The sequence below is a fragment of the Physeter macrocephalus genome, chromosome 16 (genome assembly GCF_002837175.3).
Source record: "Physeter macrocephalus isolate SW-GA chromosome 16, ASM283717v5, whole genome shotgun sequence".
NCBI classification, from domain to species: domain Eukaryota; kingdom Metazoa; phylum Chordata; class Mammalia; order Artiodactyla; family Physeteridae; genus Physeter; species Physeter macrocephalus.
Window position 1 is genome coordinate 42,993,897 of NC_041229.1, and position 17,240 is coordinate 43,011,136.

A 17,240-nucleotide genomic window follows, 5' to 3' on the forward strand; every position below is an offset into this window, starting at 1 on the left:
GCGGAGCGGCTGGGCCCGTGAGCCATGGCCGCTGAGCCTGCGCGTCCGGAGCCTGTGCTCCGCAACGGGAGAGGCCGCAGCGGAGGGAGGCCCGCGTACCGCAAAAAAAAAAAAAAAAAGAAACATAAGTCATCTTCCTAAAAATAGAATAAGATAATCGCTTTTAACCAATCCCCTTCTGTCTAGTAACATGCACTGTAATAACCAATCATTGTGAATGTTAAATGACTTTCTTATTTTCACTTGATAAGCCATTTTGTAACATGATGCCCCTGAGCTTCATATCAATCTTTGAATTTGAAAACTCCTACTTTATGAACTGATTTTTGTGTGCACAATAAACTTTTAGTAATTACTACTTCAGTGATCCAGTTGTTTTACTTCTGCTAGTTCTGAAATGTTGACAGTACTTAGCACAGGACACTGCCACTGTAATTACTGCAAACAAATGTTTGCTATTCTTAATATTATTTTTGTCATAGAATTGCATTTTCTGTGCATTTCAATCCTGGTTTTCCCAGCATTTACCTTGTCACCATCTCCACCTATGCTCGTCATAAACCCTCACTAAGTACAGATCTTACAAATGTTCCTACCACAGCCCCCCTGAGTTTCTAAATTATCTAGCTGCCTCCTCTCAGCTGATTCTGTCTTGGACTTGGTGGAATTCTATGCATAGTTCCACTGTTAAATCTCACTTGTTTCAGAGGGAAATGGTAGTCAATATCCAGATTTTACCTATATGAAAGGTAAAGAAATATACAGATTTCAAATATAATTTGATGATTAGTGGTCACCATTAACTGGAGTACTTCTCTGTTTTTGAGTTCATATCCTTGTCAGGAAAGCACTTATTTAATCAAAAACTATATTTTGAATGTCTTCTTAGAACTTCAGATTTTATCAGTATGTAATCTTAACTACAAAAAATAAACTGCTTATTTAATTGAAATTCTGCTCAGGAGAGATTTAATGAGCCTAGAACTGTGTTGTCCAGTATGGCAGCCACATATAGTTATTTGAAATTAAATTAAATTAATTAAAATTAAATTAAAACAAAAATCAGTCTTTCAGTCACACTAGCCCCATTCAAGTGTAGAGTTGCCACATGTAGGTAGAGGCTACCATATTAAACAACACAGATACAGAATATTTTCTTCATCAGAGAAAGTTCTATTGGACACTGCTAGTCTAGAGAAATGCAGCTAATATTCTATCCTAGTTTATCTAATGTAGAGACCTCAAAATTCGTAGTACAATACAGACATAGGGCCAGATGTAGAGAAACTATCCTTCAAGGTGCCTGTGACCTAGCAGCCAGAAAAGACACCAAGTACCTTTTTCTCTAAGTGTTTGTGTATGTTTTCTTCATGGGTGAATCAATTTGGTTCAAACCACTGACAAATTCCCTGTCATACTGATGCTCCTTTACTGTGAGGACCCCTACTTATCTGTGTCAACAAGTTTATTCATGGCGCAAATTAGAGACCTTGAAAGGGCATCAGTTGTATCTGGAGACCTGTAGTCTGGATCAAAAGAGTTTCTCCTTGTTTGGCATTTCATTGCTCAAAATTTTGGCTAAATTGTCAGCTGCAAGAAGAGGTACAGCAAATCCATCAATAAATTGGAAAAATATTGTCTATTCAACCTAATTATTTAATACAAATTTGTCCGGAGTGAAGTATCTAGTGATCATCTTAGTTGACCCAGAGAATTTTGGTGATGCATCCCAGGATCAAGGTTGTTATTCAACCAACCCTTAAAGAATAATGGTATATGTCTGCTCAAATTGGTTGGTGTTCTTGCCTTACTGGTCCTTAAATATCATCATTTAAATATCACCCTTTCTCAAGAGTCATTTTGTAGAACCCTAAGTTAATTCCTACCTTTACCAGATACCTGCATGTTAGAATGTTGATTGGCCTGTTTTGTTTCAGAAGTCTCGTTTTCAAAATTGATACTTAGAAAAAATGAAGATATTCAATAAGGTTTAAACATCTCAAACTTTTCCAAAATAAGATAAGAAACCATCATTCTTTTTTTAGTAATATATAGGAAAATAATGCTAGTAAAACTTAATGGAATTGGAAAAAAACATACATGTTTTAAAAACTCTAAAGACCATGTAGTTGATTAGTCCTCCCTTTGAAAAACTCTTTTTTATTGGATCCTTTGTTTAAACACTTCTAGTTAGAAAAAAAACACAAAAGGAAGTGCACTCTACAAAAAAGTATATTTCCTAATTAAGAAAATAATACATGTTTAATGTACAAATTTCAGAAAACACAGAAACATATGTGGCAGGATAATATATTAAAATGTTAATTTGTATTTTGCTCTTAAAATGTTTTTCGACCTGTATTCCAAGTGAGCTGTTTGAACTCTTTGTTGTTCCTTACTCAGGGAAGATTTCTGTTACAAAGTTGAAAGCAGAAGTTGTTTGCAGAAAATTTCCTTTCCTGGATGTAGTTTTCAGAAAACCTGAGCTCCTGGGGCAAGCAGTTACTCTTAGGAAACAAGACAGATGAGTGCTTTTAGGAAGAAAGAAGTGCCTACAATGGGACCAAGACTATAAAAGATGATAAAACAAATGCAAGATCTTGGGTTTGAAAGGGATTGGGACACATGACACAATTACTTATAATACCTGAAGAAAAGGTGGCAAGTCTTAAGGGATTGTGCCCATAAATGAGATGCACTATGGTTTAAAAGTATTCTGAACCCATAGAATAAAATAGAGCTCTAAGATTTCAGGAGACTATGGAGACTCATAAATGGACATCTTACCAAGACCTGATACTAGAAAAGCTTCTCAAATGTTGTATGCCAAATCTTTTACTCCCATCTGTATATACCAAACTCCATAGGATGTTCATGTGAATTGTGGTAGGAGAATGGTGGTTCATAATTGGGGTAAATTTTCTCATCAGCCAAGAATGGGACTTGGAATTAGATTCTGTTAAATTAAAATAAATAATATGATTATTCTTACTTACTTTCATTTGTAGAGTAAAATTCATATGTTCTATATATGTACAGAACAAAATCTAAATCTTAAGATTCATGGGTCTAGTTCTGTTCTAAGACAAAAAATATAATGAAAAGAATTGAAAATGATAGATTTGTATTGTAAAGATGAGTATAAACTGAAAAGATTAAGTACAGAGTTCCTTTCATAGAAATGCCTCTCTTATAGTTGTGTAATGAGGGAAATGATATATTTGGCAGGACTAATACATTATTTAACTAAGAATCTCTGTCCTTTTTACATATCCATTATTGTCCATTAGTAAATGGAAGCAAATTTGGATCTCAAAGTATGCTCTGAGAACCCAGCTTACATGTCCTTATTTTTATATGTATAACAAGGAGCTACTTAAAGTAAATCTTAAACAGTTGAGTTCATTTCTTTGGAATTATTATTACTTGGCTAATTCATAATTTGTTCATCTTAATGTATTTAGAGGAAAAAGTATACAATTTATGCTTTGTTCTTCTTCATTTTCTGGAAGAAATAACAGTTCTAAACTGGCAAATTCCCAATCCTTCTAATTGCCATTCCAATTCTGGCAATATTAAAAAGTTCAGTACTTGGTTCAGACATATCATATAAAAAAATTCCATCATGAAATAAATGTATATGTTAGGAGGCTGAGGATGGTTCAGACTGAATAAACAGGAGAGGTCTCATATGCATCCATCTATATCAGTATTTTAAAGCTCAAAGTCTGTATTCTGACTCATTCCACAATGATGAAGGTAAAACCTCTCCTCATCTCCCAACAGAAAAAATAAATATGCATTAGTAACCTGCAAAAAAAAAAAATTTTGTGCCCTCTAAAGTTTACTTTTTCTCTTTTAGTACTTAAATAATTAATTTAAAAATGGAAACAGGACTCTGAGCAAAAGCAGAACTCCCTCTAGTGTTCAGAGTTGCTTGGCTCCATAAGAAGGAAAGAAAGAAAGAGAAAGAGAGAAAGAGAGAAAGAAAGAAAGAAAGAAAGAAGAAAGAAAAAAGCAAGCAAGCAAGAAAGAAAGAAAGAAAGAAAGCAAGAAAGAAAGAAAGAAAGAAAAAGAAAAGAGAGAAAAAAAGGAAAGAAACAGTTTAGAAATGTTTCCTTTCCTTCTGACAAGACAACTAGCTTAGTTTCCCTATTTGGCTCTATAATGCAAGTGTGTGGGGAGACCCTGGCAATTACTGACTGACTAGGAGGCTCCCAGGCAGGCTATCCCATGACCTTGAGCCAAGAGCACAAAAATGCCAATCATGGCTGTTGCAAACAACTTTCCTTCTCTCTGTGCATCTTGATGCAAAGGGAAAAGGGCATATTGGTTCCATTCCAAAGAGCAAGCATTAATGCTCTGCAGCTGTCAGGAATTACCTTCCTTCTTGAGATTTTTAGTTCCCTTGTAACATATGTTGTTTATTTAAACACAGCTGACTTCACATGTTACAATTATACAATAAGCATATATGCTTATAGCACCGCCCCATAACTCTTGAGTTAGAGGAACAAACCCGTCTTCCCTTTGTCTCTTTTCTGCTGTGTTCTGAGCCTATTCTCAAGGCATTGTCACTTTTTTTTTTTTTAAGGAAATTCCAAATTAGACTTGTCAGCTTGTCAAAGCCACAGTGGTGTTGTGACTTGTCAGTGCTCACTATGAGGGGAGACAAAGCAGAGAAATTAATAAAAATCTTCACAAGGAAATCTATGCAGATGTATTCATCTTGAGCCAAATGCTGCTGCTGGGTTCCCTAGGAGTTGAGTGTGAATTGCATGAGGGGTGGGAAAAGTGGGAGACATTTGAAGGTAAACTGATTATTGATGGACTAGTCCCCCCTCAGATTTTTGGCTGTGGTTTTCCTTGGTTCATTATCAGGGGCATCTCTGATTTTTTCCCCCACAGTTGTTCCTTTGTTGCGATTCAAGAAGATGTTAATTTTCACGTCTCTAGGTTCTTAACATCAGCGTGACATATGGTGTTAGATATTGACACTTTACTTGGATTTGCTATGATGCTTCCTTTCTGAACCATATGCTTTAAGAGTTTGGTTATTTATGTACTGATGAAAATTTTGTTATGCCTGATTTTTATCTAAAATCATTTAAAAAATCTTTAGTCAGACAATTCTAGTTTCTCTAGTGTATAAGAATATAGACTTATGTTATTACTTATTAGCAAAAATGCTGTAGTAGGCACTAGACAGAATATCAAGTCACATAAAGACTAGTCAGCTCACAGAAAGCAGGGCAAGAGAGTTTTCTGGAATATCTGTGGCTTGACAAAGAATCATTTTGAATTATTGAGACTGGCAAATGATTTCACTTCCAGTGAGCATTAATCTTTTCCCAGGAAAGCTAACAGGATGATAAGTGTGAGTTGGTATTCTTGGTGACCATCTAAGTATTTCTAGGAAGTCTAAAATTTGCTCTGAAGTGCCCTGAGTAATCTGACTTCCTAAACCTTTCCATGCCTGGGAAGTAGAATTCAGATTGATGTGATAAGTTTCTCCAAATGAAGTGGGGTCATATTAATAAATATTCGTGATAGAGAGAAGGAGCCAAATAAACATAGATTGAAGGCTGAAGGGGAATTATTGAAAAAAAAAAAAGAAATTATCCTCACTTTGCCTCCAGTGTGTAAGCATAGCATTGTTGACAGGATTAAATGAGATAAAGAGCTTAGTACAATGACTGGCACATGATAAATGTGCCATAAATATTATCCAGAATATTAGAATGTCAATGCATATCCTTATCCCCTTTTGTACCTTCTCAGTTTGGAACCAGTTATACAAAATAAGTAGGATGGGGGGAAATGTCAGCTTTATTTCTAATAAGCTAAAATGTGAATGTAGCTTTGACCTAAAGGCAAAAGGGCTTGCTAGCACTTCCCCTAGGTCCTCTATAAGAGTATACTGTGAAAGCACATTCAAGGAATGTTTGAGTGTAGAGAGCAGATCTTACCCAAGAATGCTGTCTCATTCTGGTCTGGGGCGGATAGGAAAAGAATAAAGAGAATGAATCCCCAGGGACTGCCACAGTTTAATAAAATATCTCAGGAATATGGACAAATGAATTTCACTCACCAATTTGCTGGAGTGTAACTGTAGACAAAATTCCTCCATGTAGAAATACCAGACTGAAGGGAAATAAAGTCACTTCCCAATATTAAATATTGTTATTTATTATTATTATTATCACTACTACAAATTTACAGTGGCCTTTACTTGCTTGTTCAGCTAAAGACTCAGAAGTAAAGAAAGTAAAATACATGAACTCAAGGAGTTTAGTAGAAACTGTCCTTGGAAGCAAGGAGGATCAAACACTCTTTTAGCATATGTTATTTCATTAAGGGCATTTTTCACACCACTTGCAAACAATCTCTGTCCTGCTTGTTGCCTTCCTAATATACTCCCCAGCTGCCTTCTGCCACAATTCATTTTCCAGCAGGGATTGGTTCTCACCAATGTGAGTGAGTTCCCAGAGTAAAACAAAGTGAATCTTGCTTAACACTGGGGAGACCTTAAAGTTGATGTGTAGAGAAATGGTCCTGTGTTTTTATAGCAGGGAAAAGAAATTTTTGCCATTAACCACTTTTTATGTGTGGATATTAAATTCTACCACAGCAGTAGAAAGATAGGGAGAATTGTTGGTAGGAGTAGGAAAAACCACACTGCTCTTTTCAGTCATTGACACACAATATCAATGTGTGTCAACTAATGAGAGTTAGTTTCTACAGAAACTTAAGAATAGGAGTTTAAATAAAGTATTTAGAGTAATTTGGTTTAAATGAGGAAAAGAAATGTGTAGAGTGCAGGATACTTCAATAAAGTAAGAGAACTACAGCAAGAAGGCAATAAGCTGACACTAGGGTTTATGGTAGGAAGGAAGTAGTAGGACAAGAAATGCTAAAATAGATGGAACACTAACAATGGAAGGTGAATATGTTCAGAGTGTGATCAAAGGAAACAAGAATAAACTGACCTAGCATTTATTCATTCATTCATTATTATGGTAAAATACAGAGCATACAATTTACCATTGTTACAATTTTACAGTATACAATTCAGTGGAATTTAGTACATTCACAATATTGTGAACTACTGCAACTATGTAGCTCCAAAACAGTTTATTCACTGCAGAAGAAAACTCCATATCTACTAAACAGTCACTTCCATTCCCTCCTCTCCCAAAAGCCTCTGGCAACCACTAATCTATTTTCAGCTTGTATGAAATTGCTTATTCTGGATAATTCATAGGAATGGATGTTATAGGTTGAATTGTTTCCCCCAAAATATATGTTGAAGTCCTAACCCCTATTATCTCAAAATGTAAACCTCTTTGGAAATAGGTTTGTTGCTGATATAATTAGTTAAGATGAAGTCATACTATAATAGACTGGACTCTTAACCCAATATGACTGCTGTCCTTATAAGAAGAGAAGAGACACAGATATACAAGGAGAAGATGCCATGATACCACAGAAACAGAGACTGAAGGGCTGCAGCTGCAAGTCAGGGAATGCCAAGAATAGCCAGCAAATCAACAGAAGTTGCAAGAGGCACAGGAATCTCCCTTACAGATTTCAGAGGGAACATGGTCTTCTCAATATTTTGATCTCAGACTTCTAGACTCCAAAACTGTGAAACAAAACATTTTTGTTGTTTTAAGCCATCCAGTTTGTGGTACTTAGTTATGGCAGCCCTAGGACACCCATACAATATATCTTATAATATGTGGTTTTTGTGTCTGGCTTCTTTTAGTTAGTGTAATGTTTTCAAGTTTCATCCATGATGTTGCATGTATTAGTATTTAATTATTTTATATGGCTCATTAGTATTCTGCCATATGGATATACCACATTTTGTTTATCCATTCACTAATTGATGGACTAATCTGACTTTTTTTTTTTTTTGCGGTACGCAGGCCTCTCACTGTTGTGGCCTCTCCCGTTGCGGAGCACAGGCTCCAGACACACGGGCTCAGCGGCCATGGCTCACGGGCCTAGCTGCTCCGCGGCACGTGGAATCTTCCCGGACCGGGGCACGAACCCATGTCCCCTGCATCGGCAGGTTAACTCTCAACCACTGCGCCACCAGGGAAGCCCTAATCTGACTTTTAAAAAGTACTCTTTAAATTGCAAACATGTAATAACTAATTAATATAAAAGACATATGATAAGGTATAAAAAATCTTAGATTTAAAAATCAGTTCACATAAAACTAAATTCTAGCCCCACTAACTAGAATTGTTTTGAAGTAATTTCATCATTTAATACTCTATATTTATTATCGCAGTGACAAAAATACTTGCCATGCTTCCAGAATTGTTTTTAAATGCGTCATCTTCATACTTGTCCTTAAGTCTAATGGTTCTTAAACACAGACCCACCCTAAATGTCTGAGTTAGAAACCATTCCTAGCTGTTCACTCTATATGGAGCTCTATCCTGGCACTCAGGACAGTGTATTATAATTGCTTGTTTATTCCTGCCTCTTCCCTTTTGACTTTGAGAGTAAGTGCTACGTTTCATTCAGTTTTGTATCCCTTTATATACTTGGCACTTAGTGAGTTCTTAATAATTACTTCCTGGTTGAGTGAATAAATAAATGAATTAGCCCCCTTCTTCTCTTCCCCATTGGGAAAAATATCATTCTATCATTTTGCTGAGCATAGCATCACTTGGCAGCAGTACCAAATATTAGACCCACACTAGACTACGAAGGATTAATGGTCAACTTCAGTAATTAAGAGGCTGAGCCATGCTCACTTATTAGTATTTATGACTACAGGAGCACATGCCCAATTAGCTTCAATTCTGTGTTTTCCCTTTGTACACTCACGTCTCAGCTTCAGTCTTTTTATTTTTATATTAAGGTCAAATATATTTAGCTTCAAATACACACTTGCTTTTGGAAATTCTTATTTTTCCCCAGATTGCCACATTTTAAATAAATAGTGAATTAATCATCAAAATAACACATAACTTCCTTGAGAAAGCCAATGATTTCCTAGAAATTCAATATCAAATTTGAAAAATAGACCCAATAATAAAGGCTGTTAAATCCATGGGCTTATGATGAGTTCAGTATAATATGTTCAACATTCATCGAAAACCTAAATCTTTCCAAGGCACAGGGATAGACCCTGTGTGAGATAAAAGGACAGATAGGACATGATTTTAATGCCTAGAATTCTAGACAAAATAGACATCTACAGAATCAATCACAAGCTAAGATAGAATAGGCAGAATACAATATATGTTTGGCTAGAACAGAGGTATAAACAATGTATCCTGAAGGACCCAGAGGAAAGAAGTTTTAATTCTTAGTAAAGAAAAAAAAGAAGGTAAAGCTTCACAAAGTAATAGTTATTTGAGCTGAACTACTTTGAAAAAAAACTGACAAAAGTAAATTTTATTAAATGTTTGCCATGTTCCCAATTCTCAGCTAAAAATCTTATATACTCTAACTCATTTATTTAATCCTTATAATGATGCTTGGAGATAAGACTATCATCACCATTTTGCAAAAGAAAAAAGCAGAGGTTCATATAAACTAAGTAAATTTGTCTAAAGTCACATAGTTTTACAAGGCACAGCCAGAATTTAGATCTGAGTGAAATTTATAATAAATTTCAAATTCTAGATTTATTTCTGTGTTAGCCTATAGTTCTTTGGATTGACCCAATAATAGAGTTACCCCAACTTCCATTTCTCTAGAACACTTAACAACTGTCTCATTGAGAGATAAAAGTATAATATAGGATTACCATGCTTTTAATAAACATCAGTGAGTGAGAACAAAGCATCCTCTGAAATCTTCCAAACATGCTGCCTGCCCAGTATCATCTGGCAAGTGACATTGGTTTAAGCATATGCTCTTCTTACACAATATACTTTGAATTTCCTTCACCTCTCATTCCCAACTTGAGAATACATTTCGGCAAAAATCAAATAAAAAATAGCCTATATATATATGTGGACATGTGTATGTGTATATTCTTTTCTGTGATTCAATATGCAATAATTTAACATCAACTCTTCATTTTGAACAATGACTATAGTCTTAACTGAGGATCCAAGACCAATATTGCATTCATTCAGAGTCAAACCTGGTGTCAGAAGAGGGAAATTTAGCCTTCAATTTCTGGTCTTCTCCAGCTGACAGTCTATGGAAGACATTTATCTAGGGAAAGGAAGAAATAACTCAGAATAAGTTTTGTAAATCCCGACTTCCAAACTGAAGGTGTTTTACCACTTACTTCTAGATCCTTTGAAAGGAATGACAGAATAGAATCCTTTTTGAGTTGACAAGCATTCTAAAATACTAAAAATATATGTTTAAGGACAGAAGGAAATTGCAAGTCACAACTATTTTATAAGAACTATAACAACTTTTAATACAACAACTTTTAGTAGTAGTTCAACATTATGAATTGTTGAAGCCTCTTTTCTGGGGAAATAAAAACAAATATCTGTCTCCTTTGATAAAGTCTTTTATCAGTGACCAGTAACTACAGCATAATTTCTCCCCATACGGTGTGGCCTGTAGAAATATTGCCAAATCTCTCTTCTGTGACCAAGATAGACATCACTAATCAACCCTGGCACACTTTCTGGGGATGCCCATCACTAAGAATCATCTTCATTAAACCAGATGTGTGTGTGCGTGTGCGTGTGCGTGTGTGTGTGTGTGTGTGTGTAATACAAAAGCACTTTATCATGATCTCCTTATGTATGCCCTTTCTCCTAAAGGTCAGGAACAGTGAACTTTACTATTTTTAATGTAGGTTTTGCTTATGGATTCTGTGTTTTCCAAAGTGATTTACTAAGATACCTTCACAGTATGGATTCTACTGCATTCAAAATATATTCTGCTCATACCTCATGTTTAAGAATATTATGATATACAAAAGAAAGATTATGTATGTATATCAGAGCTAATGTGAGTGATCAAAAGTATTTCAGAAAACTAATACTGGTAAAAAGATATTTTTGAATAATAATAAAGCATATATTCAATGGGACAACATCTCTCAGTTATAAATTCAGAATGCACACATTGTCTAATTATATATTTAATATTCTTGAGGACACTTTTAAAATTTTAAGAGAATATTCACTAGTCAGCCATGTTTCCAAAGTTTTCACACTTTTCAGAAACAATACAACATAGAAGAGAACGATATTCAGTGTTACATAGCAAGCCTCTTCCATTGATGGAATTAAATTCAGTAAAATATTTTTAGAGTAGAACTTTTAAATTATAATGCAGTTTCATTGTTAGTGGTGATTATTGTGCATTATAGAAGTGGGAAAAAATGAAGAAGAATTAACTAACAGTCCAAAATATGTAGGTGAAGAAACCCTAACTTGTGTTACTATTGTATTTCCTCCAAGTAGCTACACTAGCTATCAAGTTCAGTGTTTAATATATTCCACTCTCTTCCAGAAATATATCTCCTTTACAATGGCTTTGGAAATAGAGGTTTATGTAATCACTGCATATTTAAAGATTTTGTAGGGATGGTAATTTTTTAAATGTATGCTGGCAGTGAAAACTTCAGCTAAAGATGGAATCTGTCATATTCTAGTGTTTAAATAAATCATTCAAGCTTCTTCCCTACCACTGGGAAATGTTAGAAAAGAACATTTGTTTGTGAAATAAATTAGTTGCTGTAAAATGTTGAGTATGAAATGAAAATGTACAATTGAGCTAATCTCTACAAAGAAACAAAAACAAAGAAATAACTCAATAGTGATATTAATAGCATTAATAATATTTTAGATTAGATTTGTGTAAGACATCCGCAAGAGAGAGTAAGTATCCCTCTATCTGTGGCCCCAAAGTACCTTGTATTTATTTGTGTCATAGTACATACTATGTACTATTTATAGACCATTCTTGAAATCAGGCACTGAATTAATCATTTATTACAGCTTTTTTAATATATACTTTGTATACATCAAACTGCCCATATACAAAGAATATACTTTGATAAGTATTCACCCATGAAACAAACACCACAATCAAGATAATATGAATACATCTGTCACACCCAAAATTTCCTTATGTCTCTATTTACTTCTTCCATTACTTCCTTTCCCTTGCCTATCCAGAAGCAATCACTGCTCTGATTTTTATCTTTAGTTTAATTTGTAAGTTCTAGAATTGTATATGAATGAAATCATATAACATACTGTCTTCCTCATCTGGCTTATTCCATTCAGGATGCTTGTTTTGAGATTCAAAGTTACGGTTGCATGTATCAATAGCCAGTTCTTTTTTATGGCTGAGTAATATTTCTTTTAATGGTTATGTCACAATTTGTATATCTTTTCATCTGTTTGTGGATATCTGTGTGATTTCCAAAGAAAGCTTCTATGAATATTCATGAAAAATATTTATATGCATATATTTTCTCATTTCTTTTGAGTAAATACCTAGAAGTGGAATGGCCAGGTCATATGGAGGACATATGTTTAAGTTTTTAAGAATGTCAAGATTTTTTCCAAAATGACTTTACCATTCTACATTTCTACCAAAAGTCTATGAGAATTCCAGTTCCTCCACATATTTGCTAACACTTGATATAGTCAGGGTTTTTTTTGCTTATTTTGTCACTCTAGCAGGAATATAGTAGTATCTCCTTGTGGTTTTAGTTTTCATTTTGCTAATGACTACTATGGTTGAGTAAATTTTCATACATTTATTTCTCATTCTTATACCTAATTAAGTGGAGTGTCCATTTTTTAATTGGCACCTTTGTCTTATTATAGTGTTATAAGTGTTCTTTATATATTCCAGACACAAGTCCTTGGGCAGATATGTTTTGCAAATCATATAAAAATAAAAGCACAGGAAAACAAATGCCTTTTTTCATAGTAGTACCAAAAGAAAAATCTCCATTATGATTTCAGCTCTGGGTGCAAAATACCTAAGGTATTTTTGAAAGGTATTATCCTAAGCTGAGTTTTATTATATCCAACAATCTCTCATAGTCTTTTCCTCAGTGAGCATAGATAACTATAAGGAACCTCATAATAAAGGAAAATATTGCTCACAGTACCAATGGCATTTGAGCTTTTTCTGGTGGTTGGTAAAATATACTTTTATATTGTGAATGTGAAAATAATGCCTAGTTTTGTTTTATTCTGAAAACTAAAGTCAACATATAGATTGGTAGTTTTTTTTTTTTTTTTTTTTTTTTTTTTTTGTGGTATGCGGGCTTTCCTCTGCTGTGGCCTCTCCCGTCGCGGGGCACAGGCTCCGGTCGCGGAGCACAGGCTCCGGACACGCAGGCCCAGCGGCCATCGCCCACGAGCCCAGCCGCTCCGCGGCACGCGGGATCCTCCCATACCGGGGCGCGAACCCGGTTCCCCTGCATCGGTAGGCGGACGCGCAACCACTGCGCCACCAGGGAAGCCCAGATTGGTAGTTTTGGCTCTAACTTGTAAAGGACTTTGAAGTCATCGCTCCCATTCTTACATGAAAAGACATGACAAACTGAAAATCACTGACTTTTCTTGGAACCATCAGAAAATTGAGTTTGTGGGGCAAACCAACACCCCAAAATCTGGAGAAACAGACAAATCCAGAGAGTCATAGCTGAGATCCATTTCACTGGAGGAGAAAACACTACAGTCACAAACCAATAAGTACACTTAAATGGTGATTTTGATAAGTTAGTGGAGGCTGAGTGTGGACTACCTTGAAAGTGAAAAACTCCTCAGGGTGACAATCTTAGGAGACTCCTACAAGTTCTGGGATTTTACCTGAATAAACCCTACAAGGTGGTCATGGAAAAGAGTCAAAAGACGATTTTATGACTGTGGCAGGTAGAGGAAAAGGAAGAAAAATGGAAATTACTCAATTGGAACAGCAAAAAGAAAAAAAAAATGAGAACAGTTTAAGGGACCCCTGGAATAACATCAAGTGTACCAACATTGGCATTGTAGGGGCCCCAGAAGGAGAAGAGAGAGAGAAAGGTGTTGAAAATCTACTTGATAAAATTATGACTGAAAACTTCCCAAACATGAATAAGGAAACATATCCAGATACAGGAAGAAAAAGGGTCTCAAACAAGATGAATCCAAACAGAACTCCACCAAGAAATATCATAATTAGAATAACAAATTTTAAGAGAGAACTCTAAAGGTAGCAAGAGAAAAACAGAGTCACATACAAGGGAACCCCATAGAGCCATCAGCTGATTGTTCTGCAGAAACTCTGCAGACAAGAAGGGAGTTGCATGTTATATTTAAAGTGGTGAAAGGGAAAAACATACAACCTAAGATACTCTACAGACCAAGGTTAACATTTAGAATTGAAGGAGACATATAGAACTTCTCAGAAAAATAAAAACTAAAAACGTTCATCAATACTAAGCTGACCATAATGAAGTATTAGAGGGTTTTCTAAAGAAACTAGAAAATATCATAAATAACTTAACCTTCCACAAAAAGGAGTTAGAAAAAGAACAAGGCCCAAAGTTAGAAGAAGGAAGGAAATAATAAATATCAGAGGGAAAATAAATAAAATAGAGATTTCCCCCCCAAAAATTAGAAAAGATCAGTGAAATCAAGAGATTTTTTTCTTAAAGATAAACAAAAGAGATAAACCCTTAGCCAGCCTCATTAGGAAAACAAAAGAGGGGGGTACCTTCAAGATGGCAGAGGAGAAAGATGTGGAGATCACCTTCCTCTCCCAAAATACATCAATAATACATCTACATGTGGAATAACTCCGACAGAACCCTGACTGAACAATGGCAGAAGACCTCAGATTTTCCAAAAGGGTCTTGGTGCTCCGGCCAGGTGTCAAGCCTGAGCCTCTGAGGTGGGAGAGCCAAGGTCAGGATATTAGACCACCAGAGACCTTCTGGGCCCATGTAATATCAATCAGCATGAGCTCTCCCAGAGATCTCCATCTCAATGATAACACCCAGCTCCACTAAATGACGAGTAAACTCCAGTGCTGGACACCCCATGCCCCAAAACTAGCAAGACAGGAACACAACACCACCCATTAGCAGACAGGCTGCCTAAAATCATACTAAGTTCATAGACACCCCAAAACACACCACCAAACGTGCTCCAGCCCATCAGAAAGACAAAATCAAGCCTCATCCACAAGAACACAAGCACCAGTACCATCAACCAGGAAACCTACACAACCCACTGAACCAATCTTACTCACTGAGGACAAACACCAAAACAAAAAGAACAAAGAACGTGCAGCCTGCAAAAAGGAGAGCGCAAACACAGTAAGTTAAGCAAAATGAGAAGACAGAGAAATACACAGCAGTTGAAGGAGCAAGTAAAAAACCCACCAGGACAAAAAAAATGGGGAAGAAATAGGCAGTCTATGTGAAAAAGAATTCAGAGAAATGAGAGAAAAGTTGATCCAAAATTTTGGAAATAAAGTGGAGAAAATACAAGAAACATTTAACAAGAAACTAGAAGAACAAAAGAGAAAACAAACAATGATGAACAACACAATAAATGAAATTACAAATTCGCTAGAAGGAATCAATAGCAGAATAACCAAGGCAGAAGAACAGATAAATTACCTGGAAGATAAAATAGTGGAAATAACTACCACAGAGCAGAATAAAGAAAAAAGAATGAAAAGAATTCAGGGCAGTCTCAGAGACATCTTGGACAATATTAAATGTAACAACATTCGAATTATAGGAGACCCAGAAGAAGAAGAGAAAAAGAAAAGGACTGAGAAAATATTTGAAGAGTCTATAGTTGAAAACTTCCCTAATATGATATGAAAGGAAATAGTCAATCAAGTCCAGGAAGCACAGAGAATCTGATACAGGAAAAATCCAAAGAGAAACATGCCAAGACACATATTAATCAAACTATCAAAAATTAAACACAAAGAAAAATTATTAAAAGCAGCAAGGGAAAAGCAACAAATAACATACAAGGAAATCACCACAAGGTTAACAGCTGATCTTCCAACAGAAAATCTGCAAGCCAGAAGGGAATAGAAGGACATATTTAAAGTGATGAAAGGGAAAAACCTACAATCAAGATTACTCTACCCAACAAAGATCTCATTCAGATTTGACAGAGAAATAAAAACTTTTACAGACAAGCAAAAGCTAAGAGAATTCAACATCGCCAAACCAGCTTTACAACAAATGCTAAAGGAACTTCTCTAGACAGGAAACACAAGAGAAGGAAAAGACCTACAATAACAAACCCAAAACAATTAAGAAAATGGTAATAGGAACATACATATTGATAACTACCTTAAATGCAAGTAAATTAAATGCTCCAACCAAAAGACATAGACTGGCTGAATGGATACAGAAACAAGATCTGTATATATGCTATCTACAAGAGACCCACTTCAGACCTAGGGACACATACAGACTGAAAGTGAGGGGATGGAAAAAGATATTCCATGCAAATGGAAATCAAAAGAAACCTGCAGTAGCAATTCTCATATCAGAAGAAAATAGACTTTAAAATACAGACTATTATAAGAGACAAAGAAGGACACTACATAATGATCAAGGGATCAATCCAAGAAGAAGATATAACAATTGTAAATATTTATGCACCCAACATAGGAGCACCTCAATATATAAGGCAAATGTTAACAGCCATAAAAGGAGAAGTCAACAGTAACACAATAATAGTTGGGTACTTTAACACCCCACTTCTTTCATCGATGGAAAGATAAATCAAAATGAAAATAAAGAAGGAGAAACAAGCTTTAAATGACACAATAAACTAGATGGACTTAATTGATATTTATAGGACATTCCTTCCAAAAACAACAGAATACACTTTCCTCTCAAGTGCTCATGGAATATTCTCCAGGATAATTCATATCTTGGGTCACAAATCAAGCCTTGGTCAATTGAAGAAAATTAAAGTTGTATCAAGTACCTTTTCCAGCCACAATCCTAAGAGACTGGATATCAATTACAGGAAAAAAAAAGCTGTAAAAAATACAAATACATGGAAGCTAAACTATACACTACTAAATAACCAAGAGATCACTGAAGAAATCAAACATGAAATCAATAAATACCTAGAAACAAATGACGGTGAAAACACGACTGTCCAAAACCTATGGGATGCAGAAAAAGCAGTTCTAAGAAAGAAGTTTATAGCGATACAATCCTACCTCAAAAAACAAGAAATACCTCAAATAAACAACCTAAACTTACATGTAAGCAATTAGAGAAAGAAGAACCAAAAAAACAC